The following is a 10,632-nucleotide window of genomic DNA, read 5'->3' as shown; positions in this document are numbered from 1 at the left end:
TACTCCATCCTGGATTGAAGTCCCTTGTAATAACTTTTTTCTGATCAAATCACAATATAGAACAGAAAACTTTCCATCTCTGCTAAAGGCCATAGTCTCCATTCCACAGCTGATTTATTTATTCACATGGATCGTCCTCTCAAGGCCATTGGAACTACATGGCTTACTAAAGTTATACTCACGTGCTAGTATCTGAGGAACCAGTGCCTCAAAGGAAGCCTCTAAGCTAGCAGGAGAGGTTTGGAAATCTAAAAGAGTGAGTAAGACAGAGAGTTAGCTTTTTTGAGGCGAGACGTGGGAGGTGTTTTCGTTCTTTAGCTATTGAAAACTCCTTGCTTTGGGAAGCGAAAAATAAGAGGGGAGAAAAAACTGGGAGGGGAAGGATTAATGAATAAAGAGAAAGCAAGGCAAGAGATGCAGCAAGCAGAGTGGCTAGAAGGCACAAGTGAGTTTCTGATGGGCCACACAAGCTTCACTGATGTGGCAGAGATGGTAGCAAACACAGATCAGAGGAGTCAAGGTCTAATATGCTGTCTAAAGGGAATAATGAAACCACTTTTCCTTACAGTGCTGAGCAGAGGGGTTTTGTTACAGTGGGCGCTTTGAAAACCATGGTGCTAGATATTACAATTGCACCTTTTATATTTCTAGATGTCCTGGTGATTATTCAGGATTGAGGGCATCTCTTCTTTTTTCTCAGATTTAATGAGGATTTTGGATTCCTTTCAATTCCTTCATGGCATTTTGGAGCTGTGGCTTCACGGACAGTCCTGCTGTCAAGTGCCATCTCCAGTGCTCATGAATCCCATGCCCTTCCACGCTGTGGTGGGCAGATGCCGAAGCTGCCTGTGCCCCTGGGAGGAGACAGGTCAGGACAGAACAGCAGTGACACAAGTCTGGGGCCCTGGCCACATGCCTTGGATGCCCAGTGGGAGTAGGCAATGCCGAGAGCAGATGGTGTCACTGCCCTGGGTGTGGGATCGATGCAGCACGTGTGTGTTGTAGCCAGGGAGTTCCAGGGCACCCAGGCTTCCCTACATGTCCTGAGGGAAAGGAGTGCCCAGGTTGGTAAAAACACAAACACAAAATATTTTGGAGACAGCTAGCATAGAAAATGGGTGTGTGCCTCTCTTCTGCTGTATTTCTTTGGTTGGCTTTTTTTCAGTTGTGGTTTGAGTTTTTTTCTTTTCTCTCTCCTCCTCCTGTCTCTGTACCTCCCTGTTTCCTCACAGCCAGGTTTCCGCATGCCTGGGCAGGCCCAGTTCCACGCATGGAGCAAGGATGTCAGTTCCCGAGGGTGACCCTGGCCATGGGCAGGAGGGGTCCATCAGCAGTGACAGCAACCCGGGCCAGGGGAGGCTGGAACAAGGTGACCCTGCAGCCACAGTCAGAGGCCTTTGTGCAAGTACATTGTAATGGTCTTAAATCATGTGCTGTTATTTCCATCAGGCCCACAGTAAAAAAAAAAAAAAAAAAAAAAAGATAAAAGCCTGTCCTTCTAGCCCCCATTATTTTTTCTGAGCAGGCTCAAGCTGCAATAACTCAAAAGTTCATTATTTAGCCAACTTTGGGTGGGACTTGGTCAGAGATGACAAAAAATGTGTTCCTGACAGAAAAAAAATGTGGTTTATTTTAAAGCAAGACATTATTCAAAAGGTGGTTTGTTGGATTTTTTTTAAAGAAAAAGTAATTAAATTTTTTTTAAAATGTGTATAAAACAGAATATTCCCTTTCAGCCTTGTTCTCAGAAATAGCTAAGTGGTTTTGACTGAAATTAAAAACAAAACCAAAAAGAACCCAATAAAACTACTGAAGCAGACATGAGCTAGAAGATGTTGGCTCCAAGTTTGGCAAAGACAAAAGCAACCAAAGCCAGACCTTGTGATGGAATGTGTCAAATTACTGTTATAACAAAGAGGCAACCCTACTAGCACTGTCTTCTACGTTCTGTGCACCCATTAACATGCTAACCTCAACATTAGTCTTTCCCAGGTACCCAAGGACTATAATTGTTGAGCTTTACAACTCAGTATTAAGCATTGTGGCTAAACAGCTTGACTGAACAAGAATTATTTGCCATCACCTGAGCAAGGTAAGCATAAAGGAAGGAGAGCATTTGGCTAGTGTGCTACCACAGGCAGAACTTAAAGAAATTAGGTCAGGCAGAATTGAAAGAAAACTTCAGAAACCTCTTCCAAACACTGAAAAGCAATCCTCTGTGGAACACTTTCTCATGGGAAGTAAAGGATGCCAGACTGGATAATGCACTGGAAAATGTACTGCAGGCAAGAATCTTGCAGGAATTGGGCTACGCAGGAATGAGATGATGGATTGGATGAGCTAGAAAGGCTTTCCCATCTCTAATTTCTATGATTTTTTTTTTAATTTGCTGTAGTTTGCATTGCTTGAAATTCCTTCACACAAACTACAGAATCTCTGAGTGAGGCAGAATATGAGGCTGGGGCAAGAGAGGTGGATGTGTTTCCTGGATGAGACAAAGAAAAAAAAAAGAAGCCTGCAGCCTGGAAGAGGCTGTGAAACTAGAAAGACTGGCTGGAGAGAACAGGAGGGAACACAGCTCGAAGGGGCTGTGTTCATGGGTGAGACACACTGAGGACACCAGGGGTGAGGATTAAGGATTAGGTCAATGTTAAAGAGGGTGGCTTTGAGAGAGCTGTGGCACTGCTTAAGCATGCTGCAGTCATTCAGCACTGGGTAAGAAGAAAGGCTCAGTTCCAGCTCTTTGCATGACTCTCGCCAATGGATTTTTGAGTTATCAGAAAATTTTGATTAGGGTCTTCTCTCTCACCCTCCTTCTCTTTAAAACAATAATTTTCTGTTTTGCTTTGGTTTGAACTCGGCTTTCAGAGGGTTGGATTAAAACAGGGATTGCAGAACTGGTCTTTCCCTCCAATCCAGTGCTGGACAATAAATACCCTTAATTACTGCCATCAGTCCTGAAGACTCACACACAGCTTTACCAATGCGCTGCAATCCTGACTTCCAAAATCCCTAGCATTTCAGTTCATGACTGGATGCTGTCACAGGTCAGCCACTCCCCTTTCAAAGCAGGTCACTGGCCCGTGCTACTGCCCTTTAATATTTCTGGTAAATCCATCTGAGTTGCAGTCCTAAGGATGCCCTAGAGTTCTGCTAATGAGTATCTGAAATATAACGTGTATTGAGCAATTTTCAATCAGCCCAAGGAAAGTTCATCTGTCCTACTGTACCACATTTATTATTCCAGTCTTGAAACACCTCTTAGTCTGGGCTAATACAGCAGTCCAGGATAACACCTCCCTCTGCAATCATCATGCTCCAGGTTTGGTACAAAGGTGATGTGTGAAGTACAATATTACTAAGATTCTCAACGAAACCATTCTGGAACTTCCTAGTATTTCTTTCCACCCACAGTCTATTACAGACCTTAAATGTGTGCTTCACAGCTTTGCTGGAGCAGATCTGCTGTTTCCTTCTCCTCATATTAAAATTCATTTTATAATTATTAAATGAAAATTAAAATCCATAGTGATTGAACTTCCCCATAGTCTTTCATGGCCATTTTTACATCTGGTTTAACCTCTGGACTGAAGATGTGGAGAGACTGTTCTTTCAAAAGCTGTAATGAGGTCCTCAAGATGCTTTGAGATCCTAGAAGAGAAGAGCCACTGATGTCTTCTTGTTGTTGCTAAAGAAAAAATCTGTGGGTCACAGATCAAGTCTGGTAAGATACAAGATGTCCCAGACACCTTGCTTCCTTGGGGATGTATCTGGGGAGTGTAGGCAGGCGTGTCAGAGGAGCCAGACATCCAATCTGATCTTGTTTATATTATTTCCTAATGGGAAGATTCCTCTACTATCCCTTCTCCACCTCCTCACTCCCAGGCTTTCACTGGGGTCCTGACTCACACTCGGCTCACTAGCCCAAAATGTACAGGCAGGGAAAGTGACTTGATGCCTGCAGGATCTTATCCAGCTTGTTGCATCACTGCTTGGAAAATAGCCGTGGCTTGGAATGCCTATGTCCACCCCCAAAAAGCTTCTCTCTCTTTTTCTGAGCCCCCATAGCCCCTCTCAGCTACTCAGTTATGTGTAGGTGCTGAGACTTCCCACAGAAGAGAGCAGAGCAGCAGGGAGTGCAGGGAGTGCCACTTCAATCTCTTATCCCAGAGGCAGAGATTTAATCAAGTGCTTTCCACAGAGCTTAGGGCTCCTAGCAGTGATGACAGAGAATAATTTTCTTTATGATCATTAGGAGGTTCTCATAGAGGCTTTCCCTGTAGTGAACACACCCTTCAGGGATACAGGTGCATCTGCTGGACATGGCAGATACCTGCTCTGCCCCCGTGCACAGCATTCACCCTAGGGCTCTCTCCTGCCCACACTGTGGTCATGGTTTCTCTTAAATCTCTGTCTTTTTAGGGTGACATCCAAGCTGGACAGAAAGACTTCAAATGACAAGGAATTTATTGTCCCTAAACTGTTCCACTGGCTAACCAACCTCACAGTTTGGAGACCACACCCTATTTCTAGATGGCATTCAACCGCCAGCCATTGAGGTGACTTCTCTATTACAAGCTGAGCAGTTCAAGCCATGCACAAGCCCTGACAGGCAATTTTCTGTGTTGTTAAACTGTTAGCATACTTCATGGCAAGATTTGGCTTGTGGCAGCTAGTACTCTGAACAACAGGAGGGTACTCTCCTAACAGCAGGGCTGAGTCTGACAACATGGGTCAGGGCATCATTCCTAATGGATTACTTGGGCAATCTTCTTTAGGGCAGAAGAAGTTTTATTCAGACAGATGCTGTGCCACTTGCCCTGAGGTTCAGAGAACTAGCTCTGGATCACTTTATTTACAAGTGTAGGTGTAACCTATATTTCAACAAGACCTTTTCTGCCAGCATTGTTTACTATTAGAAATCTATCTCCCAAGTGAAATATTTGTAGAGTTTGATTAAGTAAATTCTTAACTTTCTCTTATATAAACTATATTTTGAGTCCTTTCCAGTTTTTAGCATCCTTTGAGAAATTCAAACAGGAAAACAGAAGACAGTACTCCAGCATGATCTCACCAGTCATGCCTGTATTTCAGGCCCTTCCCAGCTTGCCTTCCTCTTAGGAGTGTAGCACAAAGCACAAGCCCTCCTATCCTGACCTGTGTACCTCATTTCCAGTGTCAGGAATCTTACAGATGTGGGCCAACTGGATAATGTCTCCAATCTACCTGTCACATCCAAAACCACACTTTGCTATAAGAAGGTAGCCATGGCTTTTTTTTGTTTAAATGCACCTGAGATCCATCTGTGCAGTTTGAGCTGACCTTACTGTTGTTATCCTCCTCCCTATTATTTATGTGACATGCAAATTATGCCAGAAATTAAATTTTCCTGATAAATTAGTCCAGTACTATCAGGTTAAAAGTTTACATCCATAGGAACCCCACTAGAAGCACTTGCTGATAACAGGATCTCCCCTTGGCAAGTGCTTTCTGAGGTCTAATCAGTGATACTCTTTACAGCGATGCAACAGAGGTGGTGGTGGGTTTTTGCCTCTCACTCTGCTATCCACATGAAGGTTTCTGCATCATAGCCCATGGACTCTTATAGTCTTGATCATTACATCATAACACAAAAAATAACTACGACTCAGTCTCTCTACCTCTTGTCTCTATGATCACAGCAAGGCTCAGTTATTTCTTCACAGGGGTGTTGGTAAGGCCAAATAGGGAGCCACTGCAGGACACTTGGTGATACAAGTTAGGTGAGCACATGGACAGAGCCACTCTGTCACTACACCTGCACTCATTGACTTGGGGATACACTGATGCAAGCTTTGCTCTGTTGCAAAACAAATACTACAGAGTTTCAGCCTCAGGTGTGACACAGCTGTCACTGTGCCTCAGCACACTTGTCACTACTTTGCTAGGCAACCATCACAACATGGTAATGGCCTGTCAGTATACCGCAGGAAGGTCACAAGGCCGAATCTTCAGCAGCAGTCTCCAGGACTTCCTTTGTTGAGCTCCCCTTGGCCAAGTAGCCAAGGAAAAATTCTCTTCAGTAAGCAGTATTTGCCTGAATAATAATAAAAAAAAAAAAGCCAAAAGGGACAATAAAAGCCTCAGCCTGCTTTGCAAGCACAGGTGCAGTTTGCAACCATGAGCCTAATTTCCCAGCCATTAGAGTGTGTTTTTCTCCATATCTGTCCTTTTTTCCCCCCAGACAAATACTGCACTCTCTGTAACATGGGCAAAGTTTTAGGGCCTAAATCCAGTCCCCTTGGAAAACACTGTACTTCCCACACTGGAAGCTTATTGTCAGTGCAACTCTTCCCCCTGAAGTCTTACCCCTGACTGGTAACCTCTTCTGGGGCACTGCCTTCAGCAGAGAGCGAGGTGCCATTAAGTGCTGAGCACTAGATAAAGCCAAGAAAGCAGGAGTCTTATTGTGCTAACCCTTATCTCCAGAAACACCTTTGACATGTAGAATGTTTGTTCTAAGTGATTACCTGGGTGGAGAGGTTATTGTTGCATAAATTATTTACTTTTAAAACCACAGTTATTTGCCTCCGCCCTTCTCACCACTGCCCTGTGTACCCCAGCACTAACACACCTTAGCATTTGGGAACACTGGAAAGGACTATAAAGAGCACTAGGAGTATGGCTGCTCTAGGATCCATCTGGCAAGGAACACAGATTTTCACTGGAATCAGTCATCAGCACAAGAGCAAAAAAGTCTCCTGCCTCTGCTGTAAGGGCTACTGGGCAAAGTAGCCCCAGGGGAGCAGGGGGTACCAGTGAAACGATGTGAAGTAAGACCAAGCCCAGTAGAAAGACATCAATTCCTTTACCTTTGCCCTTCTCTGCCTTTGCCAGATCAGAGGCCAGGGTGAGCGTCAGTTAATTAATAGCCCTTGAGGACACGTTTTTGTAGTGAATATGGTGGTGGTGCTAGGCTGACAGTTGGACTTGACAATCTTAGAGGTCTTTTCCAACCTTAATGATTCTATGATCTATGAAATAAGTACAGTCTTAGTCTTACACAGACCTCATGCACACTGGGGATGTATTCCCTCCCATCCCTGCAGGTGAGAAGTAGATCTGGCTCTCTTCTCCTAATGCTCTGTGCATCTGAGAAACTCAGCACCATTCCTTAACAGCTGCCTGAAAGGAGCAAGGAGCAGAATTGAATGGAAAGGAATAGGTTTAGATATACTGGTGACATTGCCACCACCACTGCACTGATAAGAAACACCTCACAGTGTATAGGAGAGATGGAAAATCAGCACTGGATTACTCTTAGAAGGAGCCTATGTTCCCTGAGATCACTGGCAACACTTGCATTGTTTTTTTCGTGGTGCAGGGTCACACCCATAGTATTCATCCCAGACAAAGTAAATTCATTTCCTGGCCTGCAGTGTGTTCTGCTGTGTCCAGTCTAGTTTTGGAGATCAGAATTGACAGGCTTCCAATACTGGGTTTCCCTTAGGAAGCTATTCCACGCACCAACAAAAGTCAGTTGCTAGCAAAGATTTCCTGATATTCAACTGAAAATTTCCTTTCTTTCCATTACAACAGCTATTTTCTTTTGGATCTTCTCCCTTAAGCAGTGTATTCCACTTGCTTCTGTCCTTTCAAGACAAAGTTTCATCACCATGTATGTGTAGTGGGTTGACCCCAGCCAGATACCAGGTACCCACTACTAAAGCCGCTCTCTCACTCTCCCTCTGCAACTGGACAGAGGAGAGAGAAAAAAAAAAAACAGCTAAGGGTTCATGAGTAGAGATAAGAGCTGGGAGAGGTCAGTGACTGATCACCTTCACAGGCAAAACAAGACTCAAAGTGGGGATAGTACTTATGTTTATGACTAACAGGATAAGAGCCAAAGAGTGAGAAATAAAGCAGTCTTAAAAACACCTTCCCCCAACCCTCCTTCCTTCCATGTTCTTCCTCCCCCCCCCAGCGGTGCACGGGGATGGGGAATGGGGGTTATGATCAGTTGTTGTTTCTGGCGCTGCTCAGAGAGAGGAGTCCTTCCCCTGCTCCTGTGGGGTCCCTCCCACAGGAGACAGTCCTTGATGGACCTCTCCAGCGTGAGTCCATCCCTTGGGCAGCAGCTCTTCCCAAACTGCTGTCCCATGGGTCACTCCTCCATGGGGTGCAGTCCTTCACGAATGAGCTGTACCGGTGTGGGTCCCCCACAGGGGCCACAAGTCCCACCTTGGAAAAAACCTGGTCCAGTGTGGGCTTCCCTCTCCATGGGCTGCAGGTCTCTGTCAGGACCCTGCTCCATCTTGGGCCTCCCACGGGGTCACAGCCTCCTTCATGCATCCACCTGCTCCAGCATGGGCTCCTCCATGGGCTGCAGGTGGGTCTCTGCACCCTGATGGTCCTCCATGGGCTGCAGGGGCACAGCTGCTCCACCATGGTCTGCACCACGGGCCGCAGGGGCCACAGCTCTGGGGCCTGGAGCACCTCCTGTCCCTCCTTCTGCACTGACCTTGGTGTCTATGTTGTTATTCCCATGTTCTCACTCTGCTCTTCCCTGGCTGGAATTTCTTCTATGCAACAATCTTTTTTTCTTAAATATGTTATCACAGAGGCGTTACTATTGCTCCCAATTGGCTCGGCCTTGGCCAGCGGCAGGAAGTCTCCTGGAGCTGGCTGGCATTGGCTCCATGGAACAGGGGAAACTTCTAGCAGCTTCTAACAGAAGCCACCCCTGTAGCCCACCCCCCCACACCAAAACCCAGCCACAGAAACCCACTACAGTATGCAAGTCCAGCTTCTCAGAAGAACTACCAGTCCCACTGCTGCCCTGCCCTGGTTCACTGCCCTCTCAAAAGGAAGCACACTGTTTGCAGTGCTGGGAGCAAGAGCCAGATTTTCAGCATTATTAAGAAACCACAGTTCCAGAGCAATCTGTAGGAGCTACAGCTGTGACCATCTCCAGCTGCCCACAGCAGGCAAAGAGGCTACAATCCCAATGGGACAGAACGGGTTGCCTCCAAAGGCAGGTCTTGCTGCTTCTGATGACAACCTTGTTATCACCAGAAACAGAATAATTGAGGTGTGAAGGTCAGCATCAAATGTCTAGAACTATTCCCCATAGTATCCAAACTGAAGAGAAACAAGAAAAGAAAATGTTTTTCTGTCAGGCAAATCACTGTACTCTGAAACAGGGACCCGGATTTCTGTGATAGCCACACTAGTGATGACTATTGCATTTCAGCATCACACTGATCTCTAAGGTCAGTGATGGCTGCTTAGATTTCTGATCAGAACCTTGTATGTTGGGGCACTAGCTTCTCAGCACCGCCGAAGGGCAGATAACAGTAATAATCATTAGTAATAATATGGTTTGGTTTGTTTCCTCAGACTGTTAGAATAAGATGTCAGTAAGAATAATGAGCATTTTGCTTGCCCTTTATACCAGTGCAAATTTAATCACAGTGTTACAAAGGTATTCATTTGGGTATATGAAGCCATAGAGTCACTAGCTTTAGGCACAAGCAGCCATATTCCCCAAAATACGAGTCTATTCCAGATGTTCTGGTGACCGTATCACACAAAGAACAATTCTAACTTGAGAAAAGAAAAAAAATAGTCACTTACTCGCCAGAGCTATTAACCCCTTGTTTCCTCAGCAGACTTATCAGGGAAATAGTCATAATATGTGAGTCAAACTGAGCTAGCATGTAGGCCAAATATGGCCCAGATATGTGCAGACCATTAAATTACATTACATTTATGGGGCAGTCTAGAAAGCTAAATTGAGTCAAACAGGTACCTATAAAACTTGTCATGGTTTAAGTTGCTCTTGTTCAGTACTTTACTCCTACCCTCTCCACTATGACCCACGAGCTGAACAGTGCCCATAGTAGTATGACGTGAAACAGAACAGCTTAAATCATACCCTGCAACAGTTAACTTTTCAAAAGGGGAATGAAAGAATGCCTTTAATCTCTCAGGGGTTGAGGATTAGAAAACTGATACAGCTCTACTAAAATATATTCTTTCAACTCTTGAGTGCATGGATATATATACACAGTACATCTATTCTTTTCAGAATAAGGCTTGCTCACTTTAAGAGTAAAAATTTAACAGCCAGCCACAAATGGTTCCCAAATTATACTAACAGAGAATACAGCCTCTCTAGTCTGTTCAGATTTGCAATGCAAGGAGGAACACCAAGGTGGATGTTTCCAGGCAAGCAGGCACACAATATGAGTGCAACAGTACCTTAGTGTGATGCCAGAAGATAAGGTATTTGGACCCATTCAGGTCCCAGAGATCCAATACAGGGTGAAAAACCTGAGGCTATTGCACAGCCAAACCAGTGGATTCTCACAGAAAAGGCACAGGAAGCTGCTGGCCCTTATCAGAACATAAAAGCAGACAGAATCCCATTGGGAAACAAACATGACATCCCCCTCACTTTTTTCTTTTTCTTTTTTTTTTTTTCTTTTTTTTTTTTTTCTTTTTGTTTTTATTTTTATTATTTTAAGAAAAAGGACACACCTGTTTCCTCTGTGCCAAGCCTTAAATTCCAGACCACCAGCTCAACGAACTTTGTCCTATTAGTCATGACAGGGGCATTTATGACAATGATGAGTGTGGTTGTAAGCATTG

Source organism: Pseudopipra pipra, chromosome 5 (genome assembly GCF_036250125.1).
Source record: "Pseudopipra pipra isolate bDixPip1 chromosome 5, bDixPip1.hap1, whole genome shotgun sequence".
Classification (NCBI taxonomy): Eukaryota; Metazoa; Chordata; class Aves; order Passeriformes; family Pipridae; genus Pseudopipra; species Pseudopipra pipra.
The sequence above is the reverse complement of the archived record's forward strand: the minus strand, read 5'-3'. Positions refer to the sequence as shown.